At 40.5% G+C, this 15,840-nt stretch overlaps 3 non-coding genes across 3 annotated transcripts; all 3 read right to left on the reverse strand.

Moving 5' to 3' along the window:
- Positions 1-2,677: 2,677 nt before the first annotated feature.
- trnav-aac (transfer RNA valine (anticodon AAC)) lies at positions 2,678-2,750 on the reverse strand. The gene has a single exon. It is a non-coding gene; the product is annotated as a tRNA-Val (tRNA).
- Positions 2,751-4,185: 1,435 nt separating this feature from the next.
- Positions 4,186-4,258, reverse strand: trnav-aac (transfer RNA valine (anticodon AAC)). The gene has a single exon. It is a non-coding gene; the product is annotated as a tRNA-Val (tRNA).
- A 5,015-nt stretch (positions 4,259-9,273) lies between these two features.
- trnav-aac (transfer RNA valine (anticodon AAC)) lies at positions 9,274-9,346 on the reverse strand. The gene has a single exon. It is a non-coding gene; the product is annotated as a tRNA-Val (tRNA).
- Between the last annotated feature and the right edge of the window lie 6,494 nt (positions 9,347-15,840).

Here is a 15,840-nt window from a genome sequence, read left to right on the forward strand (position 1 = left end):
ATGGAAGCCACTGTGTTCTTGGGTACATTCAATGCTGCAGAAATGACCAATCATTTGAATTTACCACAGGTGGACTCCAATCAAGTTGAAGAAACATCTCAAGGATGATCAATGGAAACAGGATGGACCTGAGCTCAATTTCCAGCCTCATAGCAAAGGGTCTGAAAATATATGTAAATAAGGTATTTTTAAAATACTTTTTTCATTAATAAAACCTATATGCTATCGCTTTGTCATTATGTGGTATTGTGTGTAGATAGATTTTATTTTATTTCATCCATTTTAGTATAAGGCTGTAACGTAACAAAATGTGGAAAAAAGTAAGGGGTTTGAAAACTTTCCGAATGCACTGTACCTATGCAGGCTAGCTTCTTTTCCTTTGCTAGCCAGCCAACTAAATCTATCACACAATCACATCAAGCAGCTGAAATGACAGAAAACGATCTACATTTTTGTTTGTTTTACCTTGGATTATATTGCCATTTCTTTGGATATATCCATTACAATGACCCTGATAAATGAATTTGCCTGGCTCAGAGAAGCTGTCAGTCTGGTCACATTCATACAGATCGCATGGTGGAGGTCCCCAAAAAAACGGCAACATTGATCCACAGGTCGGAGAGGTAGACAGCAAGGTTTAGACAAACCTCAACTGTTTCAAACCAAATGCTAGCCTCTGGGCATTGGGAAATATTGAATATTACAAAATGTTTCCGGCCGGTTTCGAACCGGGGACCTTTCACGTGTGAGGCGAACGTGATAACCAATACACTACTGAAACTCAAGTCTGAATAGCAAATACTGAGAAGTGCGAAGGACCACTTTGTTAAAATGTGTTTCCGCCCGGTCTCGAACCGGGGACCTTTCGCGTGTTAGGCGAACGTGATAACCACTACAGTATAGAAACCCAATGAGTGGAATAGTAAGGGTGTGGCTGACTTTGGCTGGGTGGGACATTTATCGCTGTCAGAACGTAATGAAATCAGAAATTACTTAGTCAATTAATTAAACAATAAGGCTTGAGAAGCCGGGAATTATTGTGTGCAGCGGCTCTTGGAAGAGGCTTGGTGGTTCAAAACTTCTTCCATTTAAGAGTGATGGAAGCCACTGTGTTCTTGGGTACCTTCAATGCTGCAGAAATGACCAATCATTTGAATTTACCACAGGTGGACTCCAATCAAGTTGAAGAAACATCTCAAGGATGATCAATGGAAACAGGATGGACGTGAGCTCAATTTCCAGCCTCATAGCAAAGGGTCTGAATACGTACGTAAATAGGGTATTTTAAAAATATTTAATGGGTATTATGGCTCTTTCTGTGGTACTCAATTTGGGATATTATGTGAGGTAGACATGAGAAGCCGGGAATTATCGTGTGCAGCCGGAACTTGGAAGAGGCTTGGTGGTTCCAAACTTCTTCTATTTAAGAGTGATGGAAGCCACTGTGTTCTTGGGTACATTCAATGCTGCAGAAATGACCAATCATTTGAATTTACCACAGGTGGACTCCAATCAAGTTGAAGAAACATCTCAAGGATGATCAATGGAAACAGGATGGACCTGAGCTCAATTTCCAGCCTCATAGCAAAGGGTCTGAATACGTACGTAAATAGGGTATTTTTAAAATATTTAATGGGTATTATGGCTCTTTCTGTGGTACTCAATTTGGGATATTATGTGAGGTAGACATGAGAAGCCGGGAATTATCGTGTGCAGCCGGAACTTGGAAGAGGCTTGGTGGTTCCAAACTTCTTCTATTTAAGAGTGATGGAAGCCACTGTGTTCTTGGGTACATTCAATGCTGCAGAAATGACCAATCATTTGAATTTACCACAGGTGGACTCCAATCAAGTTGAAGAAACATCTCAAGGATGATCAATGGAAACAGGATGGACCTGAGCTCAATTTCCAGCCTCATAGCAAAGGGTCTGAAAATGTATGTAAATAAGGTATTTTTAAAATATTTTTTTCATTAATAAAAACTATATGCTATCGCTTTGTCAGTATGTGGTATTGTGTGTAGATAGATTTTATTTTATTTCATCCATTTTAGTATAAGGCTGTAACGTAACAAAATGTGGAAAAAAGTAAGGGGTTTGAAAACTTTCCGAATGCACTGTACCTATGCAGGCTAGCTTCTTTTCCTTTGCTAGCCAGCCAACTAAATCTATCACACAATCACATCAAGCAGCTGAAATGACAGAAAACGATCTACATTTTTGTTTGTTTTACCTTGGATTATATTGCCATTTCTTTGGATATATCCATTACAATGACCCTGATAAATGAATTTGCCTGGCTCAGAGAAGCTGTCAGTCTGGTCACATTCATACAGATCGCATGGTGGAGGTCCCCAAAAAAACGGCAACATTGATCCACAGGTCGGAGAGGTAGACAGCAAGGTTTAGACAAACCTCAACTGTTTCAAACCAAATGCTAGCCTCTGGGCATTGGGAAATATTGAATATTACAAAATGTTTCCGGCCGGTTTCGAACCGGGGACCTTTCACGTGTGAGGCGAACGTGAAAACCACTAAACTACAGAAGCCGAATGATTGGAAAACTAAGGGTGTGACTGACTTTCGCGTGTGAGGCGAACATGATAACCAATACACTACTGAAACTCAAGTCTGAATAGCAAATACTGAGAAGTGCGAAGGACCACTTTGTTAAAATGTGTTTCCGCCCGGTCTCGAACCGGGGACCTTTCGCGTGTTAGGCGAACGTGATAACCACTACACTACAGAAACCCAATGAGTGGAATAGTAAGGGTGTGGCTGACTTTGGCTGGGTGGGACATTTATCGCTGTCAGAACCTAATGAAATCAGAAATGACTTAGTCAATTAATTAAACAATAAGGCTTGAGAAGCCGGGAATTATTGTGTGCAGCGGCTCTTGGAAGAGGCTTGGTGGTTCAAAACTTCTTCCATTTAAGAGTGATGGAAGCCACTGTGTTCTTGGGTACCTTCAATGCTGCAGAAATGACCAATCATTTGAATTTACCACAGGTGGACTCCGATCAAGTTGAAGAAACATCTCAAGGATGATCAATGGAAACAGGATGGACCTGAGCTCAATTTCCAGCCTCATAGCAAAGGGTCTGAAAACGTACGTAAATAAGGTATTTTTAAAATATTTAATGGGTATTATGGCTCTTTCTGTGGTACTCAATTTGGGATATTATGTGAGGTAGACATGAGAAGCCGGGAATTATCGTGTGCAGCCGGAACTTGGAAGAGGCTTGGTGGTTCCAAACTTCTTCTATTTAAGAGTGATGGAAGCCACTGTGTTCTTGGGTACCTTCAATGCTGCAGAAATGACCAATCATTTGAATTTACCACAGGTGGACTCCAATCAAGTTGAAGAAACATCTCAAGGATGATCAATGGACACAGGATGGACCTGAGCTCAATTTCCAGCCTCATAGCAAAGGGTCTGAAAATGTATGTAAATAAGGTATTTTTAAAATATTTTTTTCATTAATAAAAACTATATGTTATCGCTTTGTCATTATGTGGTATTGTGTGTAGATAGATTTTATTTTATTTCATCCATTTTAGTATAAGGCTGTAACGTAACAAAATGTGGAAAAAAGTAAGGGGTCTGAAAACTTTCCGAATGCACTGTACCTATGCAGGCTAGCTTCTTTTCCTTTGCTAGCCAGCCAACTAAATCTATCACACAATCACATCAAGCAGCTGAAATGACAGAAAACGATCTACATTTTTGTTTGTTTTACCTTGGATTATATTGCCATTTCTTTGGATATATCCATTACAATGACCCTGATAAATGAATTTGCCTGGCTCAGAGAAGCTGTCAGTCTGGTCACATTCATACAGATCGCATGGTGGAGGTCCCCAAAAAAACGGCAACATTGATCCACAGGTCGGAGAGGTATACAGCAAGGTTTAGACAAACCTCAACTGTTTCAAACCCAATGCTAGCCTCTGGGCATTGGGAAATATTGAATATTACAAAATGTTTCTGCCCGGTTTCGAACCAGGGACCTTCCGCGTGTGAGGCGAACGTGATAACCACTACACTACCGAAACCGAAAGATTGGAAGACTAAGGGTGTGACTGACTTTCGCGTGAGAGGCGAACATGATAACCAGTACACTACTGAAACTAAAGTCTGAATAGCAAATACTGAGAAGTGCGAAGGACCAATTTGTTAAAATGTGTTTCCGCCCGGTCTCGAACCGGGGACCTTTCGCGTGTTAGGCGAACATGATAACCACTACACTACGGAAACCAAATGAGTGGAATAGTAAGGGTGTGGCTGACTTTGGCTGGGTGGGACATTTATCGCTCTCAGAACCTAATGAAATCAGAAATTACTTAGTCAATTAATTAAACAATAAGGCTTGAGAAGCCGGGAATTATTGTGTGCAGCGGCTCTTGGAAGAGGCTTGGTGGTTCAAAACTTCTTCCATTTAAGAGTGATGGAAGCCACTGTGTTCTTGGGTACCTTCAATGCTGCAGAAATGACCAATCATTTGAATTTACCACAGGTGGACTCCAATCAAGTTGAAGAAACATCTCAAGGATGATCAATGGAAACAGGATGGACCTGAGCTCAATTTCCAGCCTCATAGCAAAGGGTCTGAAAATGTACGTAAATAAGGTATTTTTAAAATATTTAATGGGTATTATGGCTCTTTCTGTGGTACTCAATTTGGGATATCATGTGAGGTAGACATGAGAAGCCGGGAATTATCGTGTGCAGCCGGAACTTGGAAGAGGCTTGGTGGTTCCAAACTTCTTCTATTTAAGAGTGATGGAAGCCACTGTGTTCTTGGGTACCTTCAATGCTGCAGAAATGACCAATCATTTGAATTTACCACAGGTGGACTCCAATCAAGTTGAAGAAACATCTCAAGGATGATCAATGGAAACAGGATGGACCTGAGCTCAATTTCCAGCCTCATAGCAAAGGGTCTGAAAATGTATGTAAATAAGGTATTTTTAAAATATTTTTTTCATTAATAAAAACTATATGTTATCGCTTTGTCATTGGTATTGTGTGTAGATAGATTTTATTTTATTTCATCCATTTTAGTATAAGGCTGTAACGTAACAAAATGTGGAAAAAAGTAAGGGGTCTGAAAACTTTCCGAATGCACTGTACCTATGCAGGCTAGCTTCTTTTCCTTTGCTAGCCAGCCAACTAAATCTATCACACAATCACATCAAGCAACTGAAATGACAGAAAACAATCTACATTTTTGTTTGTTTTACCTTGGATTATATTGCCATTTCTTTGGATATATCCATTACAATGACCCTGATAAATGAATTTGCCTGGCTCAGAGAAGCTGTCAGTCTGGTCACATTCATACAGATCGCATGGTGGAGGTCCCCAAAAAAACGGCAACATTGATCCACAGGTCGGAGAGGTAGACAGCAAGGTTTAGACAAACCTCAACTGTTTCAAACCAAATGCTAGCCTCTAGGCATTGGGAAATATTGAATATTACAATATTTTTCCGCCCGGTTTCGAACCAGAGACCTTTCGCGTGTGAGGCGAACGTGATAACCACTACACTACGGAAACTGAAAGATTGGAAGACTAAGGGTGTGACTGACTTTCGCGTGTGAGGCGAACGTGATAACCAATACACTACTGAAACTAAAGTCTGAATAGCAAATACTGAGAAGTGCGAAGGACCAATTTGTTAAAATGTATTTCCGCCCGGTCTCAAACCGGGGACCTGTCGCGTGTTAGGTGAAGGTGATAACCTCTACACTACGGAAACCCAATGAGTGGAAAACTGACTTTGGCTGGGTGGGACATTTATCGCTCTCAGAACCTATTGAAATCAGAAATTACTTAGTCAATTAATTAAACAATAAGGCTTGAGAAGCCGGGAATTATTGTGTGCAGCGGCTCTTGGAAGAGGCTTGGTGGTTCAAAACTTCTTCCATTTAAGAGTGATGGAAGCCACTGTGTTCTTGGGTACCTTCAATGCTGCAGAAATGACCAATCATTTGAATTTACCACAGTTGGACTCCAATCAAGTTGAAGAAACATCTCAAGGATGATCAATGGAAACAGGATGGACCTGAGCTCAATTTCCAGCCTCATAGCAAAGGGTCTGAAAATGTATGTAAATAAGGTATTTTTAAAATATTTCTTTCATTAATAAAAACTATATGTTATCGCTTTGTCATTATGTGGTATTGTGTGTAGATAGATTTTATTTTATTTCATCCATTTTAGTATAAGGCTGTAACGTAACAAAATGTGGAAAAAAGTAAGGGGTCTGAAAACTTTCCGAATGCACTGTACCTATGCAGGCTAGCTTCTTTTCCTTTGCTAGCCAGCCAACTAAATCTATCACACAATCACATCAAGCGGCTGAAATGACAGAAAACAATCTACATTTTTGTTTGTTTTACCTTGGATTATATTGCCATTTCTTTGGATATATCCATTACAATGACCCTGATAAATGAATTTGCCTGGCTCAGAGAAGCTGTCAGTCTGGTCACATTCATACAGATCGCATGGTGGAGGTCCCCAAAAAAACGGCAACATTGATCCATAGGTCAGAGAGGTAGTCAGCAGGGTTTAGACAAACCTCAACTGTTTCAAACCAAATGCTAGCCTCTGGGCATTGGGAAATATTGAATATTACAACATTTTTCCGCCCGGTTTCGAACCAGGGACCTTTCGCGTGTGAGGCGAACGTGATAACCACTACACTACGGAAACCGAATGATTGTAAAACTAAGGGTGTGACTGACTTTCGCGTGTGAGGCGAACGTGATAACCAATACACTACTGAAACTAAAGTCTGAATAGCAAATACTGAGAAGTGCGAAGGACCAATTTGTTAAAATGTGTTTCCGCCCGGTGTCGAAGCGGGGACCTTTCGCGTGTTAGGCAAACGTGATAACCTCTACACTACGGAAACCCAATGAGTGGAAAAGTAAAGGTGTGGCTGACTTTGGCTGGGTGGGACATTTATTGCTCTCAGAACCTAATGAAATCAGAAATTACTTAGTCAATTAATTAAACAATAAGGCTTGAGAAGCCGGGAATTATTGTGTGCAGCGGCTCTTGGAAGAGGCTTGGTAGTTCAAAACTTCTTCCATTTAAGAGTGATGGAAGCCACTGTGTTCTTGGGTACCTTCAATGCTGCAGAAATGACCAATCATTTGAATTTACCACAGGTGGACTCCAATCAAGTTGAAGAAACATCTCAAGGATGATCAATGGAAACAGGATGGACCTGAGCTCAATTTCCAGCCTCATAGCAAAGGGTCTGAAAATGTATGTAAATAAGGTATTTTTAAAATATTTTTTTCATTAATAAAAACTATATGTTATCGCTTTGTCATTATGTGGTATTGTGTGTAGATAGATTTTATTTTATTTCATCCATTTTAGTATAAGGCTGTAACGTAACAAAATGTGGAAAAAAGTAAGGGGTCTGAAAACTTTCCGAATGCACTGTACCTATGCAGGCTAGCTTCTTTTCCTTTGCTAGCCAGCCAACTAAATCTATCACACAATCACATCAAGCAACTGAAATGACAGAAAACAATCTACATTTTTGTTTGTTTTACCTTGGATTATATTGCCATTTCTTTGGATATATCCATTACAATGACCCTGATAAATGAATTTGCCTGGCTCAGAGAAGCTGTCAGTCTGGTCACATTCATACAGATCGCATGGTGGAGGTCCACAAAAAAACGGCAACATTGATCCACAGGTCGGAGAGGTAGACAGCAAGGTTTAGACAAACCTCAACTGTTTCTAACCCAATGCTAGCCTCTGGGCATTTGGGAAATATTGAATATTACAAAATGTTTCCGCCCGGTTTCGAACCAGAGACCTTTCGCTTGTGAGGCGAACGTGATAACCACTACACTACGGAAACCGAAAGATTGGAAGACTAAGGGTGTGACTGACTTTCGCGTGTGTGGCGAACGTGATAACCAATACACTACTGAAACTAAAGTCTGAATAGCAAATACTGAGAAGTGCGAAGGACCAATTTGTTAAAATGTGTTTCCGCCCGGTCTCAAACCGGGGACCTTTCGCGTGTTAGGCGAACGTGATAACCATTACACTACGGAAACCGAAAGATTGGAAGACTAAGGGTGTGACTGACTTTCGCGTGAGAGGCGAACATGATAACCACTACACTACGGAAACCAAATTAGTGGAATAGTAAGGGTGTGGCTGACTTTGGCTGGGTGGGACATTTATCGCTCTCAGAACCTAATGAAATCAGAAATTACTTAGTCAATTAATTAAACAATAAGGCTTGAGAAGCCGGGAATTATTGTGTGCAGCGGCTCTTGGAAGAGGCTTGGTAGTTCAAAACTTCTTCCATTTAAGAGTGATGGAAGCCACTGTGTTCTTGGGTACCTTCAATGCTGCAGAAATGACCAATCATTTGAATTTACCACAGGTGGACTCCAATCAAGTTGAAGAAACATCTCAAGGATGATCAATGGAAACAGGGTGGACCTGAGCTCAATTTCCAGCCTCATAGCAAAGGGTCTGAAAATGTATGTAAATAAGGTATTTTTAAAATATTTTTTTCATTAATAAAAACTATATGTTATCGCTTTGTCATTATGTGGTATTGTGTGTAGATAGATTTTATTTTATTTCATCCATTTTAGTATAAGGCTGTAACGTAACAAAATGTGGAAAAAAGTAAGGGGTCTGAAAACTTTCCGAATGCACTGTACCTATGCAGGCTAGCTTATTTTCCTTTGCTAGCCAGCCAACTAAATCTATCACACAATCACATCAAGCAACTGAAATGACAGAAAACAATCTACATTTTTGTTTGTTTTACCTTGGATTATATTGCCATTTCTTTGGATATATCCATTACAATGACCCTGATAAATGAATTTGCCTGGCTCAAAGGAGCTGTCAGTCTGGTCACATTCATACAGATCGCATGGTGGAGGTCCCCAAAAAAACGGCAACATTGATCCACAGGTCGGAGAGGTAGACAGCAAGGTTTAGACAAACCTCAACTGTTTCAAACCCAATGCTAGCCTTTGGGCATTGGGAAATATTGAATATTACAAAATGTTTCCGCCCGGTTTCGAACCAGAGACCTTTCGCGTGTGAGGCGAACGTGATAACCACTACACTACGGAAACCAAAAGATTGGAAGACTGAGGGTGTGACTGACTTTCGCGTGTGTGGCGAACGTGATAACCAATACACTACTGAAACTAAACTCTGAATAGCAAATACTGAGAAGTGCGAAGGACCAATTTGTTAAAATGTGTTTCCGCCCGGTCTCGAACCGGGGACCTTTCGCGTGTTAGGCGAACGTGATAACCTCTACACTACGGAAACCCAATGAGTGGAAAACTAAGGGTGTGACTGACTTTCGCGTGTGAGGCGAACGTGATAACCACTACACTACAGAAACCCAATGAGTGGAATACTAAGGGTGTGGCTGACTTTGGCTGGGTGGGACATTTATCGCTCTCAGAACCTAATGAAATCAGAAATTACTTAGTCAATTAATTAAACAATAAGGCTTGAGAAGCCGGGAATTATTGTGTGCAGCGGCTCTTGGAAGAGGCTTGGTGGTTCAAAACTTCTTCCATTTAAGAGTGATGGAAGCCACTGTGTTCTTGGGTACCTTCAATGCTGCAGAAATCACCAATCATTTGAATTTACCACAGGTGGACTCCAATCAAGTTGAAGAAACATCTCAAGGATGATCAATGGAAACAGGATGGACCTGAGCTCAATTTCCAGCCTCATAGCAAAGGGTCTGAAAATGTATGTAAATAAGGTATTTTTAAAATATTTTTTTCATTAATAAAAACTATATGTTATCGCTTTGTCATTATGTGGTATTGTGTGTAGATAGATTTTATTTTATTTCATCCATTTTAGTATAAGGCGTAACAAAATGTGGAAAAAAGTAAGGGGTCTGAAAACTTTCCGAATGCACTGTACCTATGCAGGCTAGCTTCTTTTCCTTTGCTAGCCAGCCAACTAAATCTATCACACAATCACATCAAGCAGCTGAAATGACAGAAAACGATCTACATTTTTGTTTGTTTTACCTTGGATTATATTGCCATTTCTTTGGATATATCCATTACAATGACCCTGATAAATGAATTTGCCTGGCTCAGAGAAGCTGTCAGTCTGGTCACATTCATACAGATCGCATGGTGGAGGTCCCCAAAAAAACGGCAACATTGATCCACAGGTCGGAGAGGTAGACAGCAAGGTTTAGACAAACCTCAACTGTTTCAAACCAAATGCTAGCCTCTGGGCATTGGGAAATATTGAATATTACAAAATGATTCCGCCCGGTTTCGAACCGGGGACCTTTCACGTGTGAGGCGAACGTGATAACCACTACACTACGGAAACCGAATGATTGGAAAACTAAGGGTGTGACTGACTTTCGCGTGTGAGGCGAACGTGATAACCAACATACTACTGAAACTAAAGTCTGAATAGCAAATACTGAGAAGTGCGAAGGACCAATTTGTTAAAATGTGTTTCCGCCCGGTCTCTAACCGGGGACCTTTCGCGTGTTAGGCGAACGTGATAACCACTACACTACAGAAACCCAATGAGTGGAATACTAAGGGTGTGGCTGACTTTGGCTGGGTGGGACATTTATCGCTCTCAGAACCTAATGAAATCAGAAATTACTTAGTCAATTAATTAAACAATAAGGCTTGAGAAGCCGGGAATTATTGTGTGCAGCGGCTCTTGGAAGAGGCTTGGTGGTTCAAAACTTCTTCCATTTAAGAGTGATGGAAGCCACTGTGTTCTTGGGTACCTTCAATGCTGCAGAAATGACCAATCATTTGAATTTACCACAGGTGGACTCCAATCAAGTTGAAGAAACATCTCAAGGATGATCAATGGAAACAGGATGGACCTGAGCTCAATTTCCAGCCTCATAGCAAAGGGTCTGAAAACGTACGTAAATAAGGTATTTTTAAAATATTTAATGGGTATTATGGCTCTTTCTGTGGTACTCAATTTGGGATATTATGTGAGGTAGACATGAGAAGCCGGGAATTATCGTGTGCAGCCGGAACTTGGAAGAGGCTTGGTTGTTCCAAACTTCTTCTATTTAAGAGTGATGGAAGCCACTGTGTTCTTGGGTACCTTCAATGCTGCAGAAATGACCAATCATTTGAATTTACCACAGGTGGACTCCAATCAAGTTGAAGAAACATCTCAAGGATGATCAATGGACACAGGATGGACCTGAGCTCAATTTCCAGCCTCATAGCAAAGGGTCTGAAAATGTATGTAAATAAGGTATTTTTAAAATATTTTTTTCATTAATAAAAACTATATGCTATCGCTTTGTCATTATGTGGTATTGTGTGTAGATAGATTTTATTTTATTTCATCCATTTTAGTATAAGGCTGTAACGTAACAAAATGTGGAAAAAAGTAAGGGGTCTGAAAACTTTCCGAATGCACTGTACCTATGCAGGCTAGCTTCTTTTCCTTTGCTAGCCAGCCAACTAAATCTATCACACAATCACATCAAGCAGCTGAAATGACAGAAAACGATCTACATTTTTGTTTGTTTTACCTTGGATTATATTGCCATTTCTTTGGATATATCCATTACAATGACCCTGATAAATGAATTTGCCTGGCTCAGAGAAGCTGTCAGTCTGGTCACATTCATACAGATCGCATGGTGGAGGTCCCCAAAAAAACGGCAACATTGATCCACAGGTCGGAGAGGTAGACAGCAAGGTTTAGACAAACCTCAACTGTTTCAAACCAAATGCTAGCCTCTGGGCATTGGGAAATATTGAATATTACAAAATGATTCCGCCCGGTTTCGAACCGGGGACCTTTCACGTGTGAGGCGAACGTGATAACCACTACACTACGGAAACCGAATGATTGGAAAACTAAGGGTGTGACTGACTTTCGCGTGTGAGGCGAACGTGATAACCAATACACTACTGAAACTAAAGTCTGAATAGCAAATACTGAGAACTGCGAAGGACCACTTTGTTAAAATGTGTTTCCGCCCGGTCTCGAACAGGGGACCTTTCGCGTGTTAGGCGAACGTGATAACCACTACACTACAGAAACCCAATGAGTGAAATAGTAAGGGTGTGGCTGACTTTGGCTGGGTGGGACATTTATCGCTCTCAGAACCTAATGAAATCAGAAATTACTTAGTCAATTAATTAAACAATAAGGCTTGAGAAGCCGGGAATTATTGTGTGCAGCGGCTCTTGGAAGAGGCTTGGTGGTTCAAAACTTCTTCCATTTAAGAGTGATGGAAGCCACTGTGTTCTTGGGTACCTTCAATGCTGCAGAAATGACCAATCATTTGAATTTACCACAGGTGGACTCCAATCAAGTTGAAGAAACATCTCAAGGATGATCAATGGAAACAGGATGGACCTGAGCTCAATTTCCAGCCTCATAGCAAAGGGTCTGAAAATGTATGTAAATAAGGTATTTTTAAAATATTTTTTTCATTAATAAAAACTATATGTTATCGCTTTGTCATTATGTGGTATTGTGTGTAGATAGATTTTATTTTATTTCATCCATTTTAGTATGAGGCGTAACAAAATGTGGAAAAAAGTAAGGGGTCTGAAAACTTTCCGAATGCACTGTACCTATGCAGGCTAGCTTCTTTTCCTTTGCTAGCCAGCCAACTAACTCTATCACACAATCACATCAAGCAGCTGAAATGACAGAAAACGATCTACATTTTTGTTTGTTTTACCTTGGATTATATTGCCATTTCTTTGGATATATCCATTACAATGACCCTGATAAATGAATTTGCCTGGCTCAGAGAAGCTGTCAGTCTGGTCACATTCATACAGATCGCATGGTGGAGGTCCCCAAAAAAACGGCAACATTGATCCACAGGTCGGAGAGGTAGACAGCAAGGTTTAGACAAACCTCAACTGTTTCTAACCAAATGCTAGCCTCTGGGCATTGGGAAATATTGAATATTACAAAATGTTTCCGCCCAGTTTCGAACCGGGGACCTTCCGCGTGTGAGGCGAACGTGATAACCACTACACTACGGAAACCGAATGATTGGAAAACTAAGGGTGTGACTGACTTTCGCGTGTGAGGCGAACGTGATAACCAACTTACTACTGAAACTAAAGTCTGAATCGCAAATACTGAGAAGTGCGAAGGACCAATTTGTTAAAATGTGTTTCCGCCCGGTCTCGAACCGGGGAACTTTCGCATGTTAGGCGAACGTGATAACCACTACACTACAGAAACCCAATGAGTGGAATACTAAGGGTGTGGCTGACTTTGGCTGGGTGGGACATTTATCGCTCTCAGAACCTAATGAAATCAGAAAATACTTAGTCAATTAATTAAACAATAAGGCTTGAGAAGCCGGGAATTATTGTGTGCAGCGGCTCTTGGAAGAGGCTTGGTGGTTCAAAACTTCTTCCATTTAAGAGTGATGGAAGCCACTGTGTTCTTGGGTACCTTCAATGCTGCAGAAATGACCAATCATTTGAATTTACCACAGGTGGACTCCGATCAAGTTGAAGAAACATCTCAAGGATGATCAATGGAAACAGGATGGACCTGAGCTCAATTTCCAGCCTCATAGCAAAGAGTCTGAAAACGTACGTAAATAAGGTATTTTTCTAATATTTAATGGGTATTATGGCTCTTTCTGTGGTACTCAATTTGGGATATCATGTGAGGTAGACATGAGAAGCCGGGAATTATCGTGTGCAGCCGGAACTTGGAAGAGGCTTGGTGGTTCCAAACTTCTTCTATTTAAGAGTGATGGAAGCCACTGTGTTCTTGGGTACCTTCAATGCTGCAGAAATGACCAATCATTTGAATTTACCACAGGTGGACTCCAATCAAGTTGAAGAAACATCTCAAGGATGATCAATGGACACAGGATGGACCTGAGCTCAATTTCCAGCCTCATAGCAAAGGGTCTGAAAATGTATGTAAATAAGGTATTTTTAAAATATTTTTTTCATTAATAAAAACTATATGTTATCGCTTTGTCATTATGTGGTATTGTGTGTAGATAGATTTTATTTTATTTCATCCATTTTAGTATAAGGCTGTAACGTAACAAAATGTGGAAAAAAGTAAGGGGTCTGAAAACTTTCCGAATGCACTGTACCTATGCAGGCTAGCTTCTTTTCCTTTGCTAGCCAGCCAACTAAATCTATCACACAATCACATCAAGCAGCTGAAATGACAGAAAACGATCTACATTTTTGTTTGTTTTACCTTGGATTATATTGCCATTTCTTTGGATATATCCATTACAATGACCCTGATAAATGAATTTGCCTGGCTCAGAGAAGCTGTCAGTCTGGTCACATTCATACAGATCGCATGGTGGAGGTCCCCAAAAAAACGGCAACATTGATCCACAGGTCGGAGAGGTAGACAGCAAGGTTTAGACAAACCTCAACTGTTTCAAACCAAATGCTAGCCTCTGGGCATTGGGAAATATTGAATATTACAAAATGTTGCCGCCCGGTCTCGAACCGGGGACCTTTCGCGTGTTAGGCGAACATGATAACCACTACACTACGGAAACCAAATGAATGGAATAGTAAGGGTGTGGCTGACTTTGGCTGGGTGGGACATTTATCGCTCTCAGAACCTAATGAAATCAGAAATTACTTAGTCAATTAATTAAACAATAAGGCTTGAGAAGCCGGGAATTATTTTGTGCAGCGGCTCTTGGAAGAGGCTTGGTGGTTCAAAACTTCTTCCATTTAAGAGTGATGGAAGCCACTGTGTTCTTGGGTACCTTCAATGCTGCAGAAATGACCAATCATTTGAATTTACCACAGGTGGACTCCGATCAAGTTGAAGAAACATCTCAAGGATGATCAATGGAAACAGGATGGACCTGAGCTCAATTTCCAGCCTCATAGCAAAGGGTCTGAAAACGTACGTAAATAAGGTATTTTTCAAATATTTAATGGGTATTATGGCTCTTTCTGTGGTACTCAATTTGGGATATCATGTGAGGTAGACATGAGAAGCCGGGAATTATCGTGTGCAGCCGGAACTTGGAAGAGGCTTGGTGGTTCCAAACTTCTTCTATTTAAGAGTGATGGAAGCCACTGTGTTCTTGGGTACCTTCAATGCTGCAGAAATGACCAATCATTTGAATTTACCACAGGTGGACTCCAATCAAGTTGAAGAAACATCTCAAGGATGATCAATGGACACAGGATGGACCTGAGCTCAATTTCCAGCCTCATAGCAAAGGGTCTGAAAATGTATGTAAATAAGGTATTTTTAAAATATTTTTTTCATTAATAAAAACTATATGTTATCGCTTTGTCATTATGTGGTATTGTGTGTAGATAGATTTTATTTTATTTCATCCATTTTAGTATAAGGCTGTAACGTAACAAAATGTGGAAAAAAGTAAGGGGTCTGAAAACTTTCCGAATGCACTGTACCTATGCAGGCTAGCTTCTTTTCCTTTGCTAGCCAGCCAACTAAATCTATCACACAATCACATCAAGCAGCTGAAATGACAGAAAACGATCTACATTTTTGTTTGTTTTACCTTGGATTATATTGCCATTTCTTTGGATATATCCATTACAATGACCCTGATAAATGAATTTGCCTGGCTCAGAGAAGCTGTCAGTCTGGTCACATTCATACAGATCGCATGGTGGAGGTCCCCAAAAAAACGGCAACATTGATCCACAGGTCGGAGAGGTAGACAGCAAGGTTTAGACAAACCTCAACTGTTTCAAACCAAATGCTAGCCTCTGGGCATTGGGAAATATTGAATATTACAAAATGTTTCCGCCCGGTTTCGAACCGGGGACCTTTCGCGT

This window comes from Oncorhynchus mykiss, chromosome 8 (genome assembly GCF_057628025.1).
Source record: "Oncorhynchus mykiss isolate SJ-2025 chromosome 8, ASM5762802v1, whole genome shotgun sequence".
NCBI lineage: Eukaryota > Metazoa > Chordata > Actinopteri > Salmoniformes > Salmonidae > Oncorhynchus > Oncorhynchus mykiss.